The sequence below is a fragment of the Pagrus pagrus genome, assembly GCF_965226575.1.
Source record: "Pagrus pagrus genome assembly, chromosome: 7".
In the NCBI taxonomy this organism is placed as follows: domain Eukaryota; kingdom Metazoa; phylum Chordata; class Actinopteri; order Spariformes; family Sparidae; genus Pagrus; species Pagrus pagrus.
This window is the reverse complement of record NC_140191.1, coordinates 3,390,326-3,417,783: the sequence shown is the minus strand read 5'-3', so window position 1 is coordinate 3,417,783 and position 27,458 is coordinate 3,390,326.

Below are 27,458 nucleotides of genomic sequence, written 5' to 3'. Positions count from 1 at the left end.
TGCGGTCGATAGGGCTCAAGGCCAGGCCTCAAAGTTTTGCATTGTTATGTAAAAGTCTGGAGTTAGTTATTTTAACCCAAAGAACAATCTTTTCCTATCCCTAACCAAGTAGTATATTTTGCGTGAACCTAACCAAACTGCGACTGCTCGACGACGTTAATAACATTTGAAGCATTCAGCAGCTTTTGTTTTGGAAGTGTAACCAGACGCATATTACGTAGTGTTGTGAACTTGACCACTGAGCCTTTACTTTGAAAGTCTTACCAGATGTCACATATAACATATTAGTGCTAACTCGACCGTGGAGCCCTTCACGTTGAAAACTGATGCTAGAAGAGGAGGTAGAGCGTCATTGTTTGATGCTTCAGACCACCGATCAAGCTACCGAAGTTGATGAGCTGAGAGAAAGAGATGAACATGATCGATAACCTTCAGATCAAATCCAGGAATTTAATTTCACCTTACAAATTTATAAATCGAGGCAAATGTGTGTGATACTGATGATAATACAATTAGAATTTAGAACACCATTACCTTGATATAGTCGTGTGAGGAAATCAAAGTATTCAAAGCCTCAAGATGTTCATCATGTTCATCAGTGACAGCCTTTTAGCTTTCGGATAAAATTAAATACAGTAAAATTCAAATATATGTTCTTAAGTTATGAGCGATTTTGGCAGAAGTTACCTGTTTTAATACATCTTCACCTGAGATCTGCAAACCAAGAAAATTCCCTACTAGATGCTGGTTCTGGTGTTTTCTCCTCGGCGAATGACAGCGTGCGGCTGCACAGAGCACGCTACTCATCCAGAGAAGCATCTAAAAATACTCGGTCATTGTGAATACATCTTTATGTATCAGTATGTAAGACACTGCAGGGGTGGGGAAGTCATACCTGTAGTATCGAGTTAAAAGTCTTACCTCGCCCAGCACTAAAGCCACGACTGGCCTCCCCTGAAACCTCAGAGCGGTTTGGTGCCGCGTGCACCACAGGCGAGAATTTTAAACAGGTGTTGCTTGATTGAAGCCGCTCTTCATTACATAAAGGTGCACTTCAAAGAGGAGGGGGGGATTTTTCTTTCCAGATAGATTATTTTAATCAGCCGACTCACATGCAGCAGTTACATTTTCGTAAGGCAACTTTTAAAGGAACATTAAAAGAAAACCTCACCTTGATCCATCTGTTCTTAACCATTTTTGGGCCAATTTCCAAACTTCTGTTTTTATCAGAAGTTTAAGAAAAAGTGTTTTTTTAACCTTACTCTCAGTCTTATGTCACAATAACATCTTTGAGAAGTTTTCAGTCAGGTTTTAGAGCCTTACACACACTGTCCTCCTCAAGGTAACTGCTGACGGCCTCAGAGCAGCGGAGCGGGAGGGTGCAAATTTCATTTTTAAAAAGTTGCAGATTGATTTCAGCCAAATGCATCCAAACTTTTTAATGGATGTTTATTTGCTGCTGCCTCTGGTACTCCATTGTGATGAAACAAATCACTGGTTTGCAGGCTTCACTTCATCTAAACGTTTTATTTAATGTTTATTTTTTATTCGTTGCAGTTTGGGCTTAAAGATCCCTCAGGTTTGACAATATCAAAAAAAAATAAAAAATGCCCCAAAAACACAAACAGATTTAAACCCAATTTGTCCAGTTTGTTGCTGAGTCATCCTGGCAGCCAGCGGCAGTCAATGCCACACTTTTTTTTCTCCAAATGGTTCAATATCAATAGAGTACTGAACTTTCTGACTTAATCTTTATTACATTTGGGGTTTGTGACTGACTGAAAAGCTGACTGCTGCAAATTTGACTCAGGAAAAAGTGCCTTCAAATCTTTTCCTAACTCCTCTTTCTTGTGACTTTTCAGCTTTTGGAGCAGGTTCACTGCTGAAACACTGAGAGACCTAAACTCACAGAGGCCTCTGATTGTTCAGCAGATCGTTAAACTCTACTGAACACGAAATCTCCCAGATTGAGTTAGTGGATTCCCCTCTGAGCACCCTCCTCGCCTCTGGTCATCCGTCATTGCCGGACCATTACTATATCCGTCTGCGATATGATACAGTACGATATTAATATTTAAGAGTGACAATGAAATGTTAAAGCAGCTGCTCCGTGTACAGTTCTAGTTTAAGACACTTCAGTGGACGAACGCTTCAGTCGAGTCTTGGTTCTTATATTTGATGTCAACCTTCATGGAAAAGTGTTCGTAGGAGCAGGTCCACCACTTTGGTGATACTTCAACAATGGACAGATAATGCAGCTGTGCCACACGTCATATTTAACATAATAACTCCAACGTTATTTGTCTCATTGTGTTAAATGCCTCGACTCCTCTCTGCTCACGTCTCTTCAATGCCTCCTTTGCTTGCGTCTCAGGTAAGAGGGACTAAGACGTGAGGCGAGGAGGTGAGGAAAGCTGAGAAATGAGACGAGGGGTCTGTCACCTTCAACAATGTTTGTACCAGCAGAGAACAACACAAAAATAAGAAACATTTGTGACTCTGAAAGGTTTTTCAAATGTACAGTAAGTAGCTGCTGGATGTGAGATATCTACACCTGCGCTGTGAGTCACAGTGAGAGCTGGTTGGAGGCTGTAATTATTTTTTAATGGCTGGGTCTATACGAATGACTTAATTTTCCACAGTAGCTAATGCGTACGTTAACATTCAGTGTAGTGGCTTATTAAGTTGGAGACAAAGTGTTCAACTTTTTCAAGCTAAAATTCACTTTGACAGACAGAACCTAAAGTGTTTGGACCCGGCAGCTTTTCCGCTCGTTTTCTATCTGTTTTCACAGGCTATAAACTAAAGTTCATTTTACGCCTTGGGGTGTAAACAGGAAGTCTTTATCAATGCCTCCATTGATTCAGCGAGCTGTGGGAAACAACTTGAGACACATTTATTTTTATTTTTTAATCTCTGCCAGGCGTCAGACTGAAGGGGGTCATGTGTCTGGTCATGTGTGGCTGTGTGTGTATCAGAGTGAGGCTCAGGCACAGTTTTTCCCTCTGAACCCGACCGAGACCGAGATGGAAGTTACAGACCCCCGACCCGAACCCGACAGGCGTTCTGAACCCGATTCAAATCCGATGCAGTTAATGAAAGCTGAAGCACCTGTGTTGAGTTTCTTTACCCCGTTGTTACCATGGTAACATCTTGCCTGTTTAAAGTACTACGCAAAAAAACAAACAAAACATACACAGTACATGTATTTTATATCTATGAAATGACCCAACATGACCGACTGAATCCGGACATCATTCCTGAATGTTTTTGGTTTTGGTTGGGTATCCACGCTCTAGTGTGCATCTGTCTTCATACTGCTGGACCAATCAGCCTAGTATTTCTTGTGCATGATTAAGGCTGTATGCTCAAGGACCTCTCCTGGCTTCAGTGATTCACAATTTTAGACCGCTCTGTTTAACCCACCACGGACCCCTGACTTCTCACTCCTCTTAACAGGCTGGTTGAGGCCGTGAATGATCAACAACTGCTGCTAGGGACGATGCAGCAAATGGCATCGAGTGGTCCAAGGACAAGGTTTAACTAGTCTGTTTTAGGCCACATTTTGGCCTTTGTCATGACATCCATAGAGAGTTTGGTCTCATCTTGAACTGAAGCATCTGTAGATCAATCCCATAACATACCTGATATGTTATGATCCACTTAAATGACCTGACTGTGAGTGAACTCTTCTGGTTTTAGCATTAAAAGTATTAAAAGACATTAAAAACGGCCAGTCTTTTGCCAGAAATGGGCTACTGCGGATGGACAGGAATTCGGCTGGTGTACCAGAATTATGGTGGCTCTTAAGTCCAATTAAAAATGACAGTATATTAAAAATACATTCTTAAATTGTATTCTTTGGGTATGTGAACACATCCAGTCACTCAGCACAAATTTGATATGACATGAGTTATCATTATAACACACTGGCTCACTCTATAAATACAGCAAGAGAAGAAGACAGAGGGTTTAGTATGCTGGTGAGCCCATGCTATCAAAAGCCTGAACAAATATTTCTGTTTCTGTCTCCCTCTTCAGAGTTTAGGCTGCTGTTGAGGCCCGTTAAAGTTAAAGGACTTTAAATCAAATCTATTATTTTTGTTAATTGAGCTGTTTTTTTTCTTCGTTTTGAAGACGGAGAACAAAAACAGAAAATAGTTTCACAGTTGAATTGTTCAACGTGGCCTTTCAAAGAAGCTCTAGCACATTTTTGAACACTTGAATTGTTGTTTAATAATGATGTCATATTGAAAAATTGTGATGAGCACCATACTGTTGCAAACTGTTGATGCATTTGTATTGTTTGTTATAAATAATATTTGGCCATTCTTTGTATGAATTTGGGAGGATTTTGAGCAATTATTGGGCTGGAAAACATGAAACCAATCTGGCAACATTGCAGACAGCTCTCACTGGATGAGATACTGAAGAGATTATGATAATTGTGAGGCAAGTTCTGTAGTTTTTGGCTTGGAAAGTGTCAGTCACACTGAATCTGTTCTGTGTTTTCACAGTTGTTTGTTTCTTCAATTTTGAAGCTGTATCTTTGTGATTGTGTCGGACGGAAAAAACTTTCCACAAAGATGAAAATCTCTCTGATGCCAACGAAAGCAAAAGCTTTGAAAGTTTCTCAAATATAGGATTTAATGCAGAGCTGTTGTTTTTGGATCGTATCACACAGGAGGGTTCAGTATTTCCGATATGATCAATAATATCAAGAAGGATTTGTTCATTAGCTGGCTGTCAAAGGTTGTAAGCCAGACAGGTAATCAATTGTTCAACCTGACATATTGACGCATGCAATCATCTGAAGATGATGTTAACAAAAACTGGTATTTGTGGTGTGATGAAAGGTCAGACTTGCAGTTTAGACTTTAGATATCACTTGTGACGCCCTACTGTCAACACATACACATAATAACGACCAACGTGAACTGTACTGGTCCTCCTAACCAGTGTTATCTGTGTCGTCTAAGCCTGATCGTCTTCCTCGGTGCCCCGGAGCTCTATTGTCGTCCAAAATCTATTAAAAACACATCAGAGAGCCACGCTTGTTGCACTGGGTGACATGTTCCTTCATTACCATGAACAAACAAGCTGTTTATTGTGACTCAATCCCACACAGACAATACAATACACAAAGTGTTTTAATCTGCCTCTGAAAAAATGAATATGTTGGCAATTTTGAGAGATCTAGAGCAGCCCAAGCCTTATCCCCTGGAACTCAGCAAAAAAACAACTATCCAATAAATAAGATTAAAGTTTCCACAGTCCATGTCGGAGTCAACAGTTCTTTTTCGAGGCCAGCAAACAGCCTCTGAAGTCATTTTTCTCTGTTTCACTACTTTGACACAGTTGCTGCCCTTTGGCTCTCTGCGGCAGTACAGTCAGACTGATCAGTTCGGCTAAAACTTTCTGGGCCTCATTGCGCTCAAGGAGCTTACGCCCCGCTGGGAGGCAGCCACAGAATCCGCTCTCTAATAACGGCAGCGGTGACGCAGCACACAGGCTCGAATCCTGCCCGGCAAATCAGCGTGACAGCTTCTTTAAGCCGCTACATCGCCGCTCCGGGCCCCCCTCTGTCATCGCCGGTGCCATCCCATGTCACTGGGAGGGAATGTGGAGTGAATTAAGATTCCTCAAAGTGCCGTATTACACGACACGACTGAACCACCCAGCCTGACTGAGAGCCGCGGGGAGGGGGGATGGTGGTGGGACTGTTGCCATGAATTCATGAATGTGCAATGGTAGCTAGAAAACACTGTCAGATTAGATGAAACTTTAAAGGCTACAGTCGCAGAACTGGGTCACAGCAGTGGGTGGACATGGCAATAATACAAATAGGAAGATACAAAAGTAGAAAAAAAGTGAAAATCATCATTGAACTTTGCGTAACATTGATAATAAGGCATATTAAGAATAAGGATAATAATAAGGATCACCAACCAATACTACCACATATACATATATAACTGACCTGATGTTTGATGTATCAGCAGGGTTGTTATTGCCTCATCACAGATCTGTTGGTATCAGAATTTATGGGATGAAATATGTTTTTTGTTTATTTTATTTCATAGTCTAAGATGATTTATTTGACACAAGGTTGCATAATGAAATAATTCTTGCATCACGGAAACACTATTCGTCAACTTCGACTGCTTTTGAGCACCAAGCATCAATGACTCTATGTGAATATGTATTATAAATGCCAAAATAAAAAAAATATATGGGAAAACACAAGTTAATAAAAAAAGGACGTACAGTACAAAAGAGGGGCAACATATGAATTAAAGTTTACGGCGCAATGATGGAATAAAGGTTAGAGATATGAGCTTGTGACCGGAGGAGACGCCAGCTCAGCCCCCAGACCGGCGGGATAAGTCTAGGTGGAGAAAGTGAAATGCATCGATTTGCTCATTACCACCACTGAGGTGCCCTTGAGCAAGGCCCTTAACCCGGACTGCTCCAGAGGAGCTGCTCAGTGACTAGCAGATCAGACTGAGGTTGTACTGAGCAGCTTCCAGGTGAATATGTAACTGTGTGAATGTGATCAGCTGAATATAGATATTCTCAGTACAACCTCGGTCTGATCTGCCGGTGAGTGAGCAGTCGGGGTTAAGGGCCTTGCTCAAGGGCACCTCAGTGGCTTACACACTCACCCACCCATGATTGTGGATGAATATTGAAGGTTCAGCCAGAGTAAGGCAGATTCTCCCTTTATAAAACACTGTGTACTGTCTGTTGTTCACTGTTGTCCGTGAACCTTTTTCCCTCTACATTTGTATTCAGAAATGAAATGTGTGATTACTGATGAATTCAGCCCCTGTGTGGATTCCCATCCAGCTGTAATAGTGAGTCATTTAGCTGAGGTTAGGGGGGTGTTTCAAGTAGATCATGTTAGTGCAGTAAAATGTTATCTTTGTCTCGATCACCCCCAGCATCCGACCATATGATCAGAACAAAGTGGGCTAACCTAATTAATACTAATCCCATCACTTCAGCTTGCAGCTCTATTGCTGATGATGATCGTTATCTATGGGAGGCGGCGCGTCGGAGACGACACGTCTTTAATCATGAGTCGAAACCCAGGCTCAAAACTTCTGGGGCTTTAGGGTACAGCAGAGGGGTAATTAAACTAAAAGCTGACAGAGTACAAAACACTTTAGTTTGACCTCTCGCCTGCTAGCCGACTGGAAGTAACAACCCCCGGGTCCCAGCGGAGACTTCCTGGTTGAAAAAAAAAGGTAGAATCACTAAAGTAAATAAATAAAAAGCAGCAGCTCTCTGCTGGACAGGAACCTCCTGCCTGCAGGTTGTTAAATATACAGTAAGAGCCCTAAAACACTATACCTGATACATGCCTGTGCACACTGACAGACAGGCACAGTGTCCACATGTACTGTTCTGTAGCTAGACATCCTCACATGCAGCTACATGTGTGAGCACACTTGAAAAAGAAACATGTGCTTTTACTTAACCATGAGGACCCTCACTGACACAATACCTTCCATAGCGCTGAACCCTGACCATGAAGGATCATTCATGTTTATTCCAACTTGGATGTTGTTTTGGTCGGTTCAGCCATCAGTTCTGTCTGTTATTATTACAATGTTTTAACCGCTGAGATCTGGGAACAACACAGTGAGTCTGACTGGACAAGAGAGAGGAACAGTCTGTGAACGAGCCAACACTTCAGCCAGATTATTTGAAGACAGATCAACTGAAATGTCAGTAATAATCCCTATTTTACAGAAAAACCGTAAAAGTGCAAAAGGCCAAAGTTGGAGCTATAAACTGATGATATTACTTCCAGTCAAGCAGCACCTAATATTTTTAAATGAATAGGCTGAAGGACACGTAATGCTCAACCTGATCATCAGGATAAATGTTGGTAATGTAGGCCTAGATTTCTCCAAACCACAGATATGTTGCCACTTTAAGTTTCTTTGGGTTCGATCTTTAATGTTATGTTGTTGCTGTGCTTATGGTCTGGTTAGGCTTAGGCTCAAAAGCCACTTGGTCATGGTTACATGTAGGGAAAGATTGTGTTTTTGGCTTTAAATATCTGGTTTTGTTGCCACAAACCTGTTTTGGAAAAGTGGGCAAGAAAATTAAGTAAGGAGGGTGTAAGGTGACACTTTGACTGAGTGGCTTTATTTCTTACTTAGCATTTTAGCTACCTGCGGGTCTGTTTACAAATCGTATTTCTTGTATTTGCAGTAAGCCGAGCCTACTTAGAGTCCCCCTCCAGGAGGCTGGTTTCACATTCATTGCTCTAAGTGTAAATTTTCTCTGAGCCCATTGAAAATCAGATTTTAAGAGCCTACGAGCATGACTTGTGACATCACAAATATTTTAGAAGCCAATCCTGGTGCGATATTCAGCTTACACATGTGTGATGTTGAGACTTGAAGCCTCCAGTGCACAAACACTGAGAGCGTGTCCAGCAGTGAAACTGTGAAATGAAAAATATTTGCATACTCATTATTTTCTGGTATTTTTTAATGAGGGAGAAGGAATAGAGGTGATCATCAGCAATTTTGAATGTAGTAATTATAGATTTTTCTGTAAAAACCATGTTAGACACATAAGAGAATATTGATATATACCTTAATATACTGTATGTGTGAAAGGGGACATTTAAGAGTTGTATAAACTGGGGTTGCTGTTTAACATGAATTACATTTAACCTGTAATTAAAGTGTCAGATTACCATCAGTAAATTAAAAAAAGCATATTTTCTCACTTAACTCTGGTGTTATCATGCAGATCGTTGTAGTTTTAAAAAATATGTCTCTGAGATTTTTGCCTCCACTCAAATGAAACGAAGGTAATTTAATTTGTTGTGCTTTTTTTAAACTAAAACAATCTCATGTTTTTCCATAGACATCTGTGGACAGTTCTCACTGAACCCACCGTGTAAGGATATCTCAAAACTTCAGCATATAAAACAAAATCATCAGCACGACGAGACGTAAGTGAGAAAATCTACACATTTTAATTTGAGTGAACTCGCCCTTTAACCCAGAAACAATGTCTGAACCCTCAAGCAGACCTTTAAAGGGCAGCGAGGAACAGGTCAGATGTTCTCACTTTCTGTTTCACACGCACACGCACAAGCACACACACGCACACACGCACGCACGCACACACACACACACACACACACACACACGCACACACACAGCTCATCCTAGCATTTAAAATTTAAAATGTCCTAACAAGTAAAAATGTCCTCACAAGAAAGGTGGGATGTCAAGGGTTGGTCCACACAAGCATAGCAATACAAACACACACACACACACACACACACCTTCAATCTGTATGTACAGTCTGCTTTTAAGCACACCTACAGTAAGCAGTAAGCCTCCGACGCAAGTTAATCTCCACATCCTGACTCCCCCACTTCACCTCACACACACACACACACACGCACAAACGCACGCACGCACGCACGCACACACACACACACACAGTCCCACAGCAGCCCCAGGCTTCCCAGCGAGTGGCTCGATATAATGAAGAACATGTGGTTCAGTCAGAGGTGTGTGTGTGTGTGTGTGTGTGTGTGTGTGTGTGTGTGTGTGTGTGTGTGTGAACCTGGGGGCGGTGCTTGCTCAGAACTTGATCTCAAGAAAGTCTGAGTATTTAGGGGGGGGGCAGAGCACCCGCGGGGATGAATGTTTAAATATGGCGAGCAGCGTGGGAGTGAAACCGGTGAGAAGTTTTTTCCCCGACACAAGATGGCCCCTCATGTGCTGACACACAGAGAGGGAACTTAAATTAGCCTCCTGTTCAGAATAATGGGCCCGACTCTTAATTGGAAAGGGAGAAGTGAGTCCTCGCAGGCACCATTCTGACATTATATCGATGTCGGTGTGACGAGGCTGCAGCAGAAATCCTCCGCAAATACTTCTGGTAGTTCATCCGCAGCTGAAACCTGCACGAGAAATAATTATCAAAATGTTTGTTAATATGAGTTACATTCTTACTGTTATGTTGTAAAAGACACAATTATCACATCACCACTAATGCTTTGAGTCACGCAGATAGTTTCAGACAGATTTCTTGAGGTTTTTAAACTGCAAAAAATGCAGGAATTTAGTGGAATCAACTAATCGTCTCTCATTATTTTTACACAAATATACAAGTTTTATTAATTTCAAGATTTTTAAACTTGAAATTTCCTATTTCTTTTTATTTTCAGACCAGTTCAGAACTTAGAAACCAAAGTTCCTCTAGCTTACTTCTAACTCAATAAAATAATTTTGTAAATACAGATGATGAGCATATTCACAGACTTCCCAGCATGCATTGTTCAAACACTCCTGACAAGAAAACATATGAGATGGAAACTTGATGTGTGTCTTTAATACATTTTCAGATAAGCCGGTTGTTTGTTTTCATAATTATTCATCAGTGTGACTGAACAGTTGTTGATTCAGCCCTTTACAAATATCCAGAACTTACAGCTGAGATTAAGGTAAAGATAAGTAGTCGGTCTATCTGCACGATGGGAGCTTGAGTACGAGCGGATTTTACACCCTGCATGCTAAAGAAAAAATCCAGGGTCTTGAAACAATCAGCAACAATATCGCCGTCGTCATCAAAATTTCTTGTCACGGAGCAATCAGGCATCAAAGCCAGAGGAGAAAACAGACACTGGATTCATCAGATGCTGACGGTAAACAAACATACTGTAGATTCCAGCCTGAAAAGAAAAGTACTGCCAGATACTATATGTGGCACAGATGTGGGCAGTAATCTGAACTCATGGAGGGACTTTTAGTCTCCCTCCGGAGACACAACATCAGCAGCACACGAGTCACACATGCTGTGATTGGTTACATCTGCAGACGTCCCGTATCTCCAGGACATGCTGCGTGGGGGTTTTGTGATCTACTTATGAGATGACTAATTTATTTGTTTATCTGTCCTTTGATGATTATTTTAAATGTATGTATTTTTCTAATTAAATTACTTCATAACAATCATTATTATTATTACGCTGCTGACTGTCTTGGCCAGGTCTTTCTTAAAGAAGACATCCTTTTTCATCTCCACTGTGCTGCTCTGGTTAAATAAAAGGTTGAATTTAGAAAAAAATTTAAGTAAGTGATTCAATGAGTTATAAAATACAACATATCCGACTTTGTCAGGGACAGAACAAGAAAGTCCTTGACTTATTTCCGCTGTTGTCCGTGGTGTTTACACAGTGTACTGACCTTTATAAAGACAGAGACAGACATTCGGTGTCTGACCTCCTGATATATTAGAAAAGTAACAAAACAAACTATTGATTCTTTCTAGACAGCCGACAAAAGCAGGTGAAAAATATCTTTCGCCAAAAATAAATCACAGAATAGAGAGCAGCTTTGCAACTCGGTTCAAAATTCAAACATTCATGAGTGGAACACAACGACAAAGAGGGATTTATAACAGAAATATATATATTTAAAATCCTTTTTCAAAAGTACTTTAGCCTTTAAGATAGTGACAGTAGAGAAGATAGAGATAAAGTGTATTACATGCAGCACAGGTCCCCGACCGAACTCAAACCAGGACCATTGTGATTCCTTGGTGAGCATCTTAAACCCCCAAGGCAACCATTTTTAATATTTTTGAATTCATATTTTTCATATATGATAATTTATTCAACAGCTGTATGACCTCTAAAAGACCCAGAGAGTTCACCGAGCAAAGATCTGATTTTGACTGAAGCAACAAGAGTGAATAAAACCTCTGATTCACATCCAGTGTGACCATGTACTGCGAACTGAAGCGTCTCAACAACATGAGCAGTTTAACGATGTCACTTTTCCTTCCTCTTGCACTCAGATCCGTTTCTACTACTGTCAGATTGTCTCTTTGTGTGTTTTTGTGATAATTGATCAATTGTTTAGAGCCTGACTGATATATCGGTTGGCCAATATTATAAACTTCTTGTCCTATACACAGCAATATGAAAACTTTTAATAATGTCAAAAAATATTTGTTGTTATTTGTAATTAAGGTAAGTTTACTGTCATATTGGACAATTAGGTTTTTATTATTAAACTGTCAGATATCTTATCTCAGGCGTTAAACAGATTTTTTTTTATCTGACTAATATTGGTATCAACGTTGACCCCAAAAATCCAATATCAGTCTGGCTCTAATAGTCAGTAACTGGTGTAGAAATAAGAAAAGATTTTCAATATAAGGTGAAAAGGATCACAACATTTTCTTCTTGTAATAAATAAACTGAGTAGAATTAAAGCAGCAATACGCTCCTGTAACTTTTATTAAAATGTCATTAATTATTGCTTTAAATAGGTCTTCTAGTGTTACTTTATCAAACTGAGAACACTTGTGTAAATAGATAAATCTTCATTTTTTTATATTCTGTAGCCTTTGAACGTGTGTCTCCTCCACGTCCACCTGATGTTATTCTTCAATGTGACTTTGGTTTCATGTTGTTGTGTTTCTCATCTATTGAAGATCAATGAAAAAACATATCTTGAAAGAAATACACACGATAATCCTCGCCGCACACAACCCTGCTGCCTTTTGTGAATGTGTTGTATAATGCAGAGTAACATTTTTAAAACGTCTTTTTCAGGTGTTATCACTCTTTGCTGTCAGACCAAGGTCAATGGGAGTGCACGGTCTTGTCTCTTCATTTTCTGACAGCTTAATAAAACTCCTCATAGACTTCTACCCTTTCTCTGTGGCCTTTTTTTTATTGCCCCCTATCACACCTAGGGCTTTTTCCAATGCATACATGATAAGCCAGTTTTGTGCAAGCGTCAGAGATAAAGAGTGGTTCTCTCTCTTTCTCCCTAAAGCTTCTGTGGAGAAAACAGTCACACATGGGAGTCGAAGATAGAACAAATCAAAGGCCGGGGGATACGAAGAGTGTAAGGTTGTGTGTGTGTGTGTGTGTGTGTGCCCTTGTCTTTGTTATTGGTTCATGCATTTGTGTGTGCGTATGTATGTGTGTGATATGAGCCCTGACCTGTCACTCGGTCTATAATAAAATTGGTTGAGTAAAACTTACAGACGCAAATCTGTCACTAGCCAATAATCCACCAGTCAGGACAGTCCAATTTAAAAAGGTACAGAATATTTGCTCCGTGCTCCCTCGTCTGTCAACACCCGGCACAGCACCGCCAGACAGCTGGAGTGGTGAGACCGAGGAGTTCCCGCGGTAATTACAGAAGCATGTGCAAACGCAATTATACATGTATGACAACAAGCACACGAAAGGTTAGTGTTCCCAACCGAAGGGTTAGAAGAAGGGTGGACTTGGATTTGTCTTCTTTTTTCAGATTTTTGTGCTTCTATCATGGGTAAATAGCCGATTCATAAATAAATGCTCTTAATTTATTTACGGTTTGTGTTGGGTTTACTATCTGTTTGGAAAATGCTATGTACATACATTTTATCTATTCTTCTTCTTGTTGTTGTCCTTGCCTACAATTTGAGCTACAGCCTACAGACATGAGATAAAACTGCAGCAGAAGAAACATTTTTAATGTTGTTTCCGTGTCTGACTTCTTGTGTCGCTCGATCTGCTCTGTGCTGAATTCGGCAGAATTGATGCGCCATTCTCCGGCATCCAGCTAAAATAAAAGGCTTGCGTATCTGCTGAGAAAGGCTCTGGACTGCTGGGGCTGCAATAGAGTAGATACACAACGCAGTGGAGCCAGTGGAAGTACACACATTGACTAGAGTGCAACCTATCTGCTCTGCTGCAGTGGTGGATCAGAGACGGACCGAACACGGACCTGGTGGAATTTGGGGGTTTGGCTTCTGAACGGTTGTGGAAATGCGCTCTACCAGCGGCGCAGCAATAGTCGCTTTGGGCAAACAGCTGGGTGCACCTGACTGGGACTGCCTGCACAACAGGGGAGTTGAATGCTATGATTGTAAAAGCAGTGAGTACCTTATGAAAAAATTTCTGAAATGCTGTGAAGACGTGAAGTGCAATGCAAGGGACAAGCACACACCAGAGGCCAAATGCATAAAACACTGAGTATATTTAGATCGTCCACATTTTCAGATTAAATTACATTTCTAATATGTTATTTGCAGCCTGATATTTCATTATATAAGTGTTTAACAAGTTGTCAACATGACGCCCTGTAAATCCACAGGCTTTTGATCGGCTGTCAGTGTTAATAGCCGTCATAAAATCACTCTGAAAGTGATCCCAATAATATCGTTCACCACTGTTGTCGTCGTTATAGTTGTGTTACAGACTCCTCAATTACTCCACAATTATTAAAATGATGTATTTACAGCTACAGTTATAACGATCGTTCCTGTTGTGGACGGCACTTTAGTTCTCTATCCTTCCCACGCCACAGTGACTTCCTGTGGTTTTTTTCTGTCCCGTCAGGTCATTAGCTGCACTTTAAATGCGTTCACCTGGCTCCCCAGGTGTTAATCTGAACCTTGATTAAATGGCTAAAATGACAAAAACAGCAGGACTCTGAATGTTAAAGAGCACCGCCAGGAACTACTGCTCTGACAGCTGCTCCAAATGAAAATGCATGGAAAAGTACAAAATAAATCAATGCAGCACAGCGGTACCACACTGATCCACTGCTACGAGAGCACCACCCCGAACAATGTACACTACATCTAAATTAAAGGAGTAAATCTCAACTGGAAGTATGCAAATGTGTGCTTAATCTCAGAGGTGTAGTCAGATTTTTATAAGCTTTGTTCCGACGGGAGACAGAAAATGAATAACAATCCAACTTCATTTCGACCGTGTGTGTGTGTGTGTGAGTGTGTGAAGGTGTGTATCGAACAGTAACAGAACAAAAGGAGATCAATGCCACACTGATACAGAATCTGGGCTGTAAACAGACTCGGTCTCTGTTCGTGGAGGACCCTGACAGCAGAGAGACTGACGAGCTTTGTGGGGCTCAGAGTAAATAAAAAGTGACTGGACCAAAATGACAAGGCTGTAATGGAAAATCATGACAAGTACTCACAAATCAGAGGAAAAGTGGATAAGGAACTGTCAACTCGACTTGTAGCCGGAGCCTCTGACTAGGAAAGTAACAGGGTTTTAATGCTCAGACTAAATAGGTTTTTTTCCTCCTGCAGTTCGCTCGAAGTTTGATTTGTTTGGTGAAATGTGGAAGATGCTCTTGAACATCTGCTCCACCTTAAAAATTGAGTTCAGGGTTTCAATTTCCAGCGAGTATGTCGGTGTTTCTCCCGGAGAACACGAAGGATGCACTGTTTGATTGTTCGAAGGTACATTACTGGGATTTTTGTCATTACAGTACAAATATAGTAATAACTGTATCTGCAGAAGGAGACTTTATGAGGCTTTATGATTTGGACTAATTAATATGTGTTAAAACAAACTTGCACTGTCAGCGCCCGCTCTAACGAGATTAAAGAACCAAACCTGATCCAGACTCACGTATGAGTCAATCCTGGAAAAGATAAACTGCAACTTCCTGAAGTAACAGTCTCATAAAGATTGTGATTATAAGAAAACTAATTAGCTCAGCACATTTCTTTTCCACGGATAAAGGAACCCAAAATGTTCCCACTAAACGTTTCTCCCAAACATTTTCCGTCAACAGTAGCAGTATCTGCTGCTCGTGTTTAGCGCCAGATTATGATTTTATGGTTCTGTTTAGACAGGTAATACATTTAGTTACAGTAAGGTCAAGTACTGAAGCAATCATTATCGACAAGATGGGACAAACTGGCTTTTTAACATGCAGGAAAAGTAAAATTTTAACCTCAGGTCGTTAATGTGGGCTGCAGGACGGTTTGTATTCACTCACTCCAGAAAGCCAGGCGAGGTAAAGGGGGATTTATAGTTGTGCTTGGAGGGGGAACAGTGTAGGACCTCGCTGATGTACGCCTCCTCAAAAATGTAACTACACATCAGGGCTACAGCAGCTACAGACACACCACATGGAGACCACACACCACATGAGATCGGGCTGCATGTGTTTTCACCTAAACATCTCTGAAAGTTTGTAACGCTGATAGAGATTGTTTATCATGAAGGAAGCATGAACAGCAGCTGCTGGAGGGCTGCATATCTATGCTATAGCAACACCGACTCCACTGCAAGCCCTCTCCAATCAATCTCGATACCAGGAGGTTCTCAAAAGTCTTGATGACTGAGTGCCAACTCAGGGAGCCAGCATATGATTGAGGGGCCACATAGGAAAACCCGTGAACATGGTGATTTGTGATTGGTGTCATAACGCCTGCAGACTTACTTTCGATCCCACTCAGATGTTTATCAGGTCTTGAAAAATAGAAACCTAACCCATATTTTTCTGATAGTCTTGCACCCTACGTATGTGATGTGCATGAAGCCATTCTTCAACTGGTATTGTTGTTGAGCATCAAATTTTGGGCTGCTTCATTCTTAAGTTTGGTACTCGCAGTGGTGATATTAGCAACTGCAATCTGACGACATCAAAACCTGGGACTACCGTTCAACCCTTTTGTGTCAGGTACACTATAAATTCATTTGATAAAATGTTTCTGTCAGTTAAACACCTAAAATGTAAATCTGAGGGCACATTGACAAAACATTTCCTAAAAAGCTTCTCGAAAGTCTTTTTGTATTCCACGACAGCAATCTGACAACATGTCAGACCACGCAGCTCGCTCCCCATCACTCCCAGTCACTAACCTTTTAGACCAGGCCTCTTTTTCTTTTTTTTCCCCCTTGTGCTTTAATTTGATCATTTCCATTTATTTAAGAAATGCAAAGCCACAGCGCCATCATAATTTGCCTTTCACTGCCTTTTTACAATTGTCATTAATGCAAGTCCCTGTGATCGCTGGAAGAGGCTTTTAGGGAGCCACTTTTCATCTCCTGAAATTACCCAGTGTACATTTTTTAAAACCCAGCGAACATCATTAATGTCTCATAAAGGAGCAAACCTTTTAAAAAACACACATACAGTCACTATTTTTCCCTTTTTACAGCTGTTTTTTTTTTTTGCCAGACATATGATGAAGTGTCTGGTCTCTGCCCTTGAGAAACGTCACCAAAATAAGAGCTCTTGATTCTTTTCAATCAAAGACTCTTCTCACGAGCAGAGAAGGACCTTTTGATTGTGTCGCGTCTCCATGAAGATTTGATTACAGTGAAAACAGGAACAATTGATTGCGGCGTTGAGCATGAGCCTGATAATGTTGAGAGCATCTCAGGGTTCGGTATGAAATGTGTGAATGAGAAAGGGAAAGAATTAATCACAGCCGATGAACTATTTTACCGTTTCGTCCTTCGCCTCGTCTCGTCTTGACATTTCCGATCCGTTGTGAATATCGGCAGCCAAATGTGAAAAAATCTTGATGTCAAGTCTGTGAAAGCTTTTCTTTGTGTGCTTTGATTTTCTCCCATGTTGTGTCACTTTGTCAAACCACGTCGCCCCATCTATGATTTGATCAGCATTTGAGCTGCTCGCCACGGTTTTCAACCAAAGAGATGAGCTGTTCCCGCGTCATTACGTCTGGTGGTGCAACATTTGATGAAAAAGAAAAAAAAAGTAGCAATATTTTGGGGGGAGTATGAAAGGAGGCCAACATGATCTCCTCAAATAACTGCCAACGTGTTTCTCTCAGAACTGACTCCTTCCTGAGGGCAAATAAAACCCTGTGAACCAAAACTCACAGCCAATATACTGTGTTAACTTCAATCAGACAAGCTGCTTCACCTGTGTGTGTGTGTGTAGAAATAGATAACAACTCCAATTTGAGGCAGAATCAACATGTACCATCTTTTCAATAATTAATTTTTAAAATGAAGCACCCAGCACACATCTAGAAGGAGGAAGTTTGTTTATGCCTGTGGTCCCTCCTTTTTTTCCTCTTATTACTCTACAGTGTGGGCTGCAGGTATATCATAAGTCATTCCAGCAATTACCCAAAAAAACAAACAGCAACACCTAAAGGAGGACGTTATTTAAGAGCAGCAGAGTCAGCAGAGCGAGAGGAGGTCGGGACGACCGGGAGAAGAAAACGTCAATGTTGGCTTGTTTTAAACCGTGTAACTGTGCTTGTGGTCATTAATGTCACCGTGATGATCCCCCTAACCTTTAAAAACTCATTTTAATCCAAACCATGATCGTTCTTTCATCCGAACCAAGCTGTTTTTGTGTTGAAACCTAACCAAACCTCAACCCTAATGGTGTAGAGGCGTCAGATTAGAAACTGCTCACGTCTCACTGTTGTGTTTGTGCACTTTCTGTGTGTTCTTCAGCACAGCACGGACGCAGGCCAGAAATCTGCATGAAGGCGACACACACACACACACACACACACACAACACATGGAGGTGAGTGAACAAGACAACGGGTAGGTCAAAACAGGAAATGGACTCCGACCGGCCAAGACAGAACGAGGATCCTGTAGCTAATAGACGGGCTACTTCCGTTGCATGGATGTGTTTTGGGTAAAAAAACAGTCTGACGGACCTGAAAAGCTTGTTTTTGCAAATGATGCAGCAGACAGGTGCCCACAACTCACTCAAATACCTCTGTACACGTCTACGTTGTTATTTACAAGCTGTCAAATCAGATTTTTGTGTCCAGACGTCACCCATCCATCTGCATGGGTCGCTGTGGTAACGGCGTAGGCGTCAGTAACTACGTAGACCCGTCAGCCGGCCTTCCAGCAAGGAGCCGTGACATCGATTATCTCGCTCTCCAAACAATCACACGGTCAGGTTTCTCTGTGTTGTTTTTCATATCGCTCCGCTCAGCTGCTCTGATACAGTTGCGAGGGCTCTGGATTTAACGTTTAATGTTCGATTGCGAGTGACACAAGAGACACTTCCAGTCCAGATTATCTGTGCTGAGATGCATCCGTTTCTTTGCTGTCCATACATCCTGTAATTGTTCTGGATGCTCATGTTGGAGGTTTTCTTCCTTGTGGCCTTTTTATTTTGTCCAGCTTTCAATCTTTTACAACACATCCAATTTTTTGAAGGTAAGAAAAGGGCACATGTAGGCTATCCTTATCTACCCTTAAACTCTACAAGCGTATGTCATGTATACAGTAGATGTATATACCGTATGTAAATAAATTATCCAATGTATATTCATAAATGTGGCTGTATGAATACCAAATAATACAGCAAATATAAACATGATATATGGAAAGAAAAACAATGGATAAAACTGTGTCTTTAAACTTTTGCTCAAACTGAAACTTGAACTAAAACAAACAGAAACTGAAAGGAGTTTCCTCTTCAGAGGTCATATTGAGGCACAATGCAGCAATCTGTCAAGTCATAAGCGACACTGTGGAAGATAGCGCAGCTTTTTTCACAAAATGTGACATTTGTAAACACTTCTCATCAAAAGGTACTTCATCATCAATGAAAGCCTCTGGGAGTCGAGCATCGGCTCAGTGACGGAGATGATCCCAAACAGCAAACAGAGGCAATAATCTACATCAATTACACATTTTAACTGCGTCTTTAAAAGTATGCATTTATTTACGAACTCATTTTATTTTATGTTTTTTAAGCTACGGGAGCTTAACAAAACATCGACTGCTTTTGGCTGTTGTTGATATTCAACCACTGAAAAAAGCCATTAAAGATCAGAACCTGCTGCCAAAAGTAAAAACAAAAAAAAATCAACTTGTATCACCAGTTTAACAACAGCGCATCCTGTCAGGTGCTGAAAAAAGGAGGATCCTGGTGGACCGGGTGCCTCGGGGAACGTCACCTCTCCTGCCCCACCGTGCCTCATCACATCCTCCTGGATGACAGCAGCCATTACAAACCCGGAGAGGGTGACTGAGAGGAAGAGCAGCGGAGAGGGCGAGGAGGAGATTAAGGGGACACGAAAGTGAAGAAGACAGGGGAGGGAAGAAGAGCACAAGGAGGAACGGGAGCTGACAGGAGAAAGGAAGGGAGGCGGGGAGGTGACAAAGTGATAAACTGATGACAGAGAAGAAGACAAACGGCTTTGTGTGTAAAAGCCTCTTTCAGTCTGGATGTTGGTTTGTGTTTACATTTGTGAATGAACAGTTTGTAATCCAGAAGAAAGAAGTTTTTGGGGGGAATTTCTACTCATGGCACAGAACTAAATCCTTTTTAACCTCATAATACATCATGAAATACCATTGTACTGAAATAAAGCTGCACACTCCCTCCAACTCTCGCCAGCAAGGAGGCATTTTAGCTTCTCTTTTTGCTTGCATGGTTAGCTTACCATTGATGACAAAGGTCAGCAGTAACTGTTGGGACAGGAAGGCAAACCCACCCACGACACATGTGCGGTCATATACCGAACCATTCCTCCGCAGTACATTTGGATTAAATGGATTTTTACTTGAATTTCTAAAATCCATTTCGTCTGGGAGTGAAGAAAAAATGTCAACAAATAATCATAAAACAAAAGGGTTTGCTGCCACTGAATCTCAAGTTTGAACACGTTTCAATATGAAAAATAAAAATAATAATAATAATATATAAAAAAATGTGATATCTGCTGCTGGTAAACAATCTCACAACCTGTTTCCAAGTAGACAACTGAATGACAAGTGCTGTGACACGAGCTTCATGGGAGTGAGGGGATTGTTTGCGGGACGCTGCCTTCCACTGTCTTTATTTCCTCGGCTTATGGCTTATTCATGTCTCTGCCATATAGTATATACAGTATATATATATATTCAGAACTTTTCAGGTGACTTATGTGCAACATGTGAGTGATATGTGTTCTAGGTTACTCTTTACAAAGTGTTAATATTGTAATACACACTCCCGATTAAATAAGGACTTAAAAATAGTAAGGACTCTGAGTGACACATGGTATGCAGCAAAAACACACATGAAAAGGACCAGTGGACGGTCATGTCCACATCATACCAGCGCTTCACTACAGCTTTAATGTCTGTATTTGTAGAATGTCACACAACAGGTGAAGGGCAGGACTTTTCCTGTGCACTGTTTCCCTCCCACGCTCTTTTGAAGGGCTTAAACGAAAACCACGTCATCATTTATATTGCTAATTATCGAATGCAAACTTCATGTAAAAAGATAGGGCGGTTGAGGGCCAGTTGAGCTAGGTCGCATTGCCTGTGGACCTGTGATCCAAGGTCCTGGTCTAGGCAAAAAATCTAGGGCCACTGGCTCCACAGCTAGCTGAACCATGAGCTAATTAGCTATGGGTAGCTAGCTACAGCCAATGACAACCATCAAGGAGCAGCAGTCGCCTTCCACCCTCCCACTGCTGTTTTGTTCCTGTGACTCCATGAGTGTTTGCGTGTCGAAGAAAAGGACGAGATGTTTGTGCGATACTGTACCGAGCAGCTGTACTCGCCAGTGTCCTTCAATAGCTCTAACTCAATTATTGGTCCCACCTAATACAATTTTTCTGCTCTTTCATTTGATTAGCAGCACTGAGCGCATAATCCCTCTTCATCCCGAGAAGCCGCTGATCATTTACTTCTGTTTCGGTCTGTGTGGAGCGTTCTGAAAAGGTCACCGTGCCATTGTGAAGGATGGAGCAGCGCTGCAGAGGCTGCTCCCCTGTTTGTACACTGATCTTTATCTCATGCATGCATTGGATTGCGGTGTGTGTGTATGCGCGCGCGCGTGTGTGAGATGATGTGTGTGTTTAATTGCCTTTGTTTGCACCTGTGCGTGTGCTGCGTCAGTGTTTGCGCGGCTGTAATCTCATCTTCCAGGGTCACCGCCGGTGTGCGTGCCTGTTGTTGTGTGTCTCGGCGGTAAAAATAGCCCCGACGACGCTCTGGATTGCTGTCACATCAACGAGCGGGCGAGCCTTCATGTGCCTCACCTGCCTTTTTCTTCCCCCTAATCACAGCTCATTGATCACACGTCCGCTCGATCAATATTTGTTATGCATGGCATTTTCCGTCCTCTGTCAACATCTCGAGCCATCGGAGATGATTCCACCAGGGACACATCCGCCAGGGGAGGGATTATTTGTCCAAACAGCAGGTGACATTGGGAGAGTAAATTTGTATTAGAAATCTTCCCCCCCTCCTCCTCCTCCTCCTCTCACTGCAACTCAGGCAATATGTCTGCCTCGAGGCTGACTTCTTAATAACTGCAGCAACATTCAAATGCGGTTATAAAAATATGAGCAGTGATTTTATGACATTATTCAACAGTAATGCGAGGCTGTATTAACATTCTGCTGGCGGTGCGTGTGCTCCGTCACAGCCGAGGCCACAGTCTGCGACTCCCGACTGGCATCTGAGAGGACAGAGAGGAATAAAGTCAGAGAGACTTCATTTGGGAATTTTTTTTTTTAAAAAAAGCAGCCAACACCGATGAACAGGGAGGAAAAGTACGAGTGAGGATTGTTGAAATACCGTCCTGGGGGAAAGTCATTTAAGTTTGTTCTCTGCTACCATTTCATTCCAGTGTATTTCTCTATGGGCGAACAAGCGGAAATAATTAGTTCATAAACCTTTACATACTGCAGCTCTTTGGCTATATTTCAGAATTATTCATTTCCAATTATTGAATCTAAATGGGTGTGTGCTGTGACTAAAGTACTAATTCTACTGTATAAAGTGTGAATGATGCAGAGACCTACATCCTCCCTCTGCTCCTCTCTCCATCACACACACACACACACACACACACACACACACACACACACACACACACACACACTCGCCCGAATAAGTGATAACAATGTACATTTCTGTAAAACTTTGTGTTTGACATGTTGAAACTACATGTTACTTTATTTTTAATTTTCCAGTTATGTTTGTGGTTCAGGCACAACAACAACCCAGTTAGGATCATGTTTTGGCCCACATGGTTCCGTCACCACATTCACAGCTGAAAATTAACCCAACATATTTAAAAATACCGGGTTTTCAGCTGCAAACTCCTCAAATCAAATCAATTTTCGCACTGATGGTGGGCTGCTATCTTGAGGCAGCAGAGAGCGACGGCACCATCGACAAACAAAAAGCTGGTCTGAAGTCAAAAGTCTGTTTGCTGCTATTTAAAGAGCGCGTTAGATTCACACCGTTCATACATAAACTGTGATTTTATGATTTGAGAGGCTGCTTTCAGTTATTTTAAACATTTCCATTCGCAGTCATGTACTGTGACAAATATCGTGGCACATTTAATCAGCTGTAGTTATAAAACTCTCCAAAGGAAACTGAAGTTTATCATCTGTTCCTCGTGCACACATGCGCATGTTAATGTAGAGTTGCACGTATCATTCCTGCTGCTGGAGGATCGATTCAGGTACTGCCGTTAATATTTTCCTCATTAAGGACATGTTGCCATCCGTTATTGATCAGGATGATGCTTTTCATGACCCGTCTCGTCTGATCCACGGACTGAGATCTGCACACACACAGAGGGAGGCAGCAGCGCTCCTCCTCCTCCTCCTCAGTTTAATATCAGTTTATTTTTTCATATGCAGTCAAACAGAGTTGATGATGGGACAGATGATTGTGAAGTGGCGGGGCTGAGGGTCCAGCAGCCGAGGATTACACCCCTGTCCCTCAGCGAAGACGAGGGCTACTGGGTAATACGTGTCACGCCACTTGGATTGGTTTGATTAATGTCCAGCCCACAACAAACCCATGACTAATTCAGAGTCTAAATACGACCTCTTTGCGCCCAGATTATCCGCCGTTTAAAAAGCAAAATGAACTTGGACATGCGCTAAACGCACTAGCAGCCGTATAAATAGGGCTGTGAATACACTGACTTCACACTGATATGTTAAAACTTTCTGTTTCTTTATGTTCAGTTTTCAGTTTTGTGTTGTAACAGTGTTGTGCTCTTGGTCTGGTTGAGTTCAGGCACAAAACACTTGGTTAGGGTGAGGAAAAGATTTGTTTTTGGCTGGACATCATCCAACATCTTGTTAAAAATACCTCGTTATCGTCTGAAAATAGTCCCTCAGTATCCAGCAGTTTAGTGCTTATAAATGTTGAAACGCCATCGTGAACAGCGGTCTCTGGCCTGGAAGCTGTCTGTAAGTGAACTGTTTCAGATGTGTGTTATGAGGGTGTCTTGTTGTGTTTCTGAAGCTAAAACATGTCTAACATTTGACTCAAGTCTTGTGGTCCAAGTCTCAAGCGAGTTCCAAGTCATAAATAGTGACTCGGGTCAACTCTGAAACCGAGTCACAACGACTCGACTCCACAGCTCTGGTGGAAACCTGAACAGATTCAGTTCGTTTGGATTCAGGGTCAGTTTTGTGGAGCTGTGTTTGTTCCCAATTTTCCTACAACTCTGCTTTGTGCCTCCGTGGGGCTGATTTGTTCACCATGGCAACAGCGGCTGAGGCTCATGGGTATCGTAGTATTTGGAGCCATCTTACAAAGCCAAACTGACAGAAAAGCAGGAGCTCAAGTGGAAACAATAAGAACTGATGGCCATGAGATACTGTATAATTATCCAGAAGACCTCCTGCTGTCCCATGTTAAAGAGGTCACAAATACTTTGAGATGCTCGCAGCTCCCTCGTCAAGTCTGTTGGAACAAGCATCTCACTGTTCAACCAAGTTTAGTGCAATTTGAACATATTATAGCGCTCCCTTTGTGCTTTATACCAATCACATTTTTGTTGGCAGCTCAATGTTATGAGCTCACTTGTTTGTACTGAGGGACGTCATGATATTTAGTTAATAGGACCATTTTAGGTAAGAATATTCCTTGTTTCCCAGCTGTTCTTTCCCTAAATGATGACTTTTATGCTTTTAACTTACAGTGGTCTCATGATAGTTGGTGTCTGTCAGCAGAAAAAGGAGCCGCCAGCTGTCCGCTGGAAGTCCCCACATATGTTATCTCAGCGACGGTTAACAAAATGTAACCAGCAAAACTCAAAGCAAAAGGCTGAGAATGTTGAAATCTGCCCTGAAGCAGCAGAAAAGTGATTATTTTCTTTTTTTGTGCAACTTTTAGCAGCAACCTCAGATTTACTGGTGGTGGATTCCTTGAGTTTGCAGTGTGATCTGTTGTGTTATTCTTTAAAGGAGTCTAAAGAAGACAACAGTAACTTCCTGCAGCTGACTCATACCTTTATCTGCAGTTTCCATTACCTCTAATACACTCTATTATTAAAGCCCAAACACTGGGTCATTAACCCCGTGCCACCCTGTCAAAAAAAAAAAAAAAAAAAAGCCCTCCCCCACCCCCTCTCGTTTCACCATCACACATATTGCTTTGGTCTTGATAAAAAAAAAAAAAAAAAAACAATTTCCACCCTAATCTTCCCCTTGGGTAAAGCCTTCATATGAGTCAACAACAACAACAACAACAACCAAATCCTTAATGATGAGTAATTGCATCAAAAACTCATATCGGTTTCCTCCCAAATGAGTCAACAAAGCAAATCTCCTGCATAACAAATGGCGACATGCCAGTAATCGTTAAGCTATTATAAGCGGATGGGCTAATTACTGTACATCTGCAGAGAGCAGGGGAGGTTGCCGTTATTGCAGCAGATTTCCCACTGCTGTCAGTCTAGCTAATGGGAACCTACGCCACAGGCAACCCGACTTTGGTGCTCATTTAATCTCCTGATTAAGTGCTGCTTGACCTGCACTTGGAAAAGTATGATAGGAAACAGAACTTTTTTGTCATTTCAGTCTTGTTGGTGCTCCTCAGTTTGAACCCCGGCGGCGTGAAATAACTCTCGAGCGTCACGCAGTGCGGGAAGTGCCGAGCTCATCAGTAATCCATACAGCCTTCAGATGACATACATTTACATCGCAAACATTCAGCTAATGATGTTACTCAGTGCATGCAAAATAACCGAGCAGGAAGGACGGTCCCTCGACACCGCTGCCCCGCTGCTGCGTGAGATAATACCTCATTTGCAACTGATTTACGGATTCGTGTCATACAATGCATTTACAAGCTAGTTAAAAATTAACCCCTCTAATTTTTGATTGTAGTAGGTTTATTTACATATTTCCATCTTTACATTGCAACTCACTGTAATAAGGAAAGATTATGATGTTATATTTCAGTCTCAGTTGACACCTGCGGCTACTTGTGCTAACACTAACCATGGACGCAGGAGTTACGGGGGGCAGAGGGGGCTACAGCATCGATTTAAAAGAAGTGTGATCCAGATTTGGAGCATGGAAAGCGTGTGGGCGCTCCTGTGGACTAGCAAGAAAGAGGAAGCGAGAGAATATAAGCAGAAGTGTCCACATGATATTAAAAACTCTGATCATGAGGCCTAAAGTTTCTCTATAATTCTGTGGTTTATTGATCAAGTGTATGAACTACACTGCAGGCCGGAGTCTCTGTCTATGCTGACAAACCTGAAAATAATCGGATACATCTCTGGGATAAAAAGGACAAAATGTTTTTTATGCAAAGAAAGAAAGAACTTAAAACATTGCCGAATTTACGTGAAGGCCTGAATAATAAAGAATTTTTCATAGACAGCATTTCACAACATTTATAAAGTTTCTTCCAACTTAAAAATACACAAAATTGGGTGATTTCTTAATGGAGTCTGGTAAATTCTTCTCCCTCTTCGTCCCCTTGCTGTTGCCTGTAGTTAATGTGGCTGCACAAACATTTTCAAATTGTGTTCAATAGCTACTAGATATAAATGTACCTGGTCAATCAAATTAAGGCACAAAACATGAATGTTTGGCACCATTTACTATGACATCACACACTTATAACGTCCCTGACAGTAACATTAAATACATTCCCAGAGTGATTACATGTGTGGCATCGTCTCCTCAGAACAACAGAACGGACCTGTAACAGAACCAGAGCAACTGGTTTCTCTGCGTAGCCTGATGGAAGATTAATGACACCGTGAACTTTTTTTAATAAAGAAGGCAGCCAGAGAAAACAAGACATTGTCATTAGACGCAGGAATGCTCTAGATTGAATGCTGGTGTTGTTTCCAGGGAATCCCTTGCATGCAATTTGCATCCGCATAACAATGTTAACCACTGCACAGACAGGAAGTAGAACATATTAATACAGCGGTGTGTAATATAGGGTTTGTTATAATTAAATGTTACGGATCATAATTTATATACTACAGGAAATTAATCTTTCTATATGATACAAACTGCGAGGTGGCTTATAGACATTATGTATGCTGAGCAGAGAGCTGGAGGAAGACGCTCAGCTGCTGACACATCTGGATTTCGCCCACGATAATCTGTTTTCCTTTGAGGAACTTATTTGAAAAATTTAGACTGACGGGGATGAGTGCAGATAATCAAAGTGAAAGTGAAACCGGTGGCAAATCTATAAAATCCAAGCATGTACAGTGAAGATCTGAGGGAGATACAGATTATAGGATGTGATTTATATTTACATTTGCTTTATGGCAGAAGCTATGTTCGACACTTGCAGCTTTGATGATATAATATGTAACATATTTGCATTATAATCTGTCTAAAAGGCGTTTCTTTCAGGGAAACAGCAGATGCAGCGTTCTCACTCCCACCGCGCCAAATGCAGTC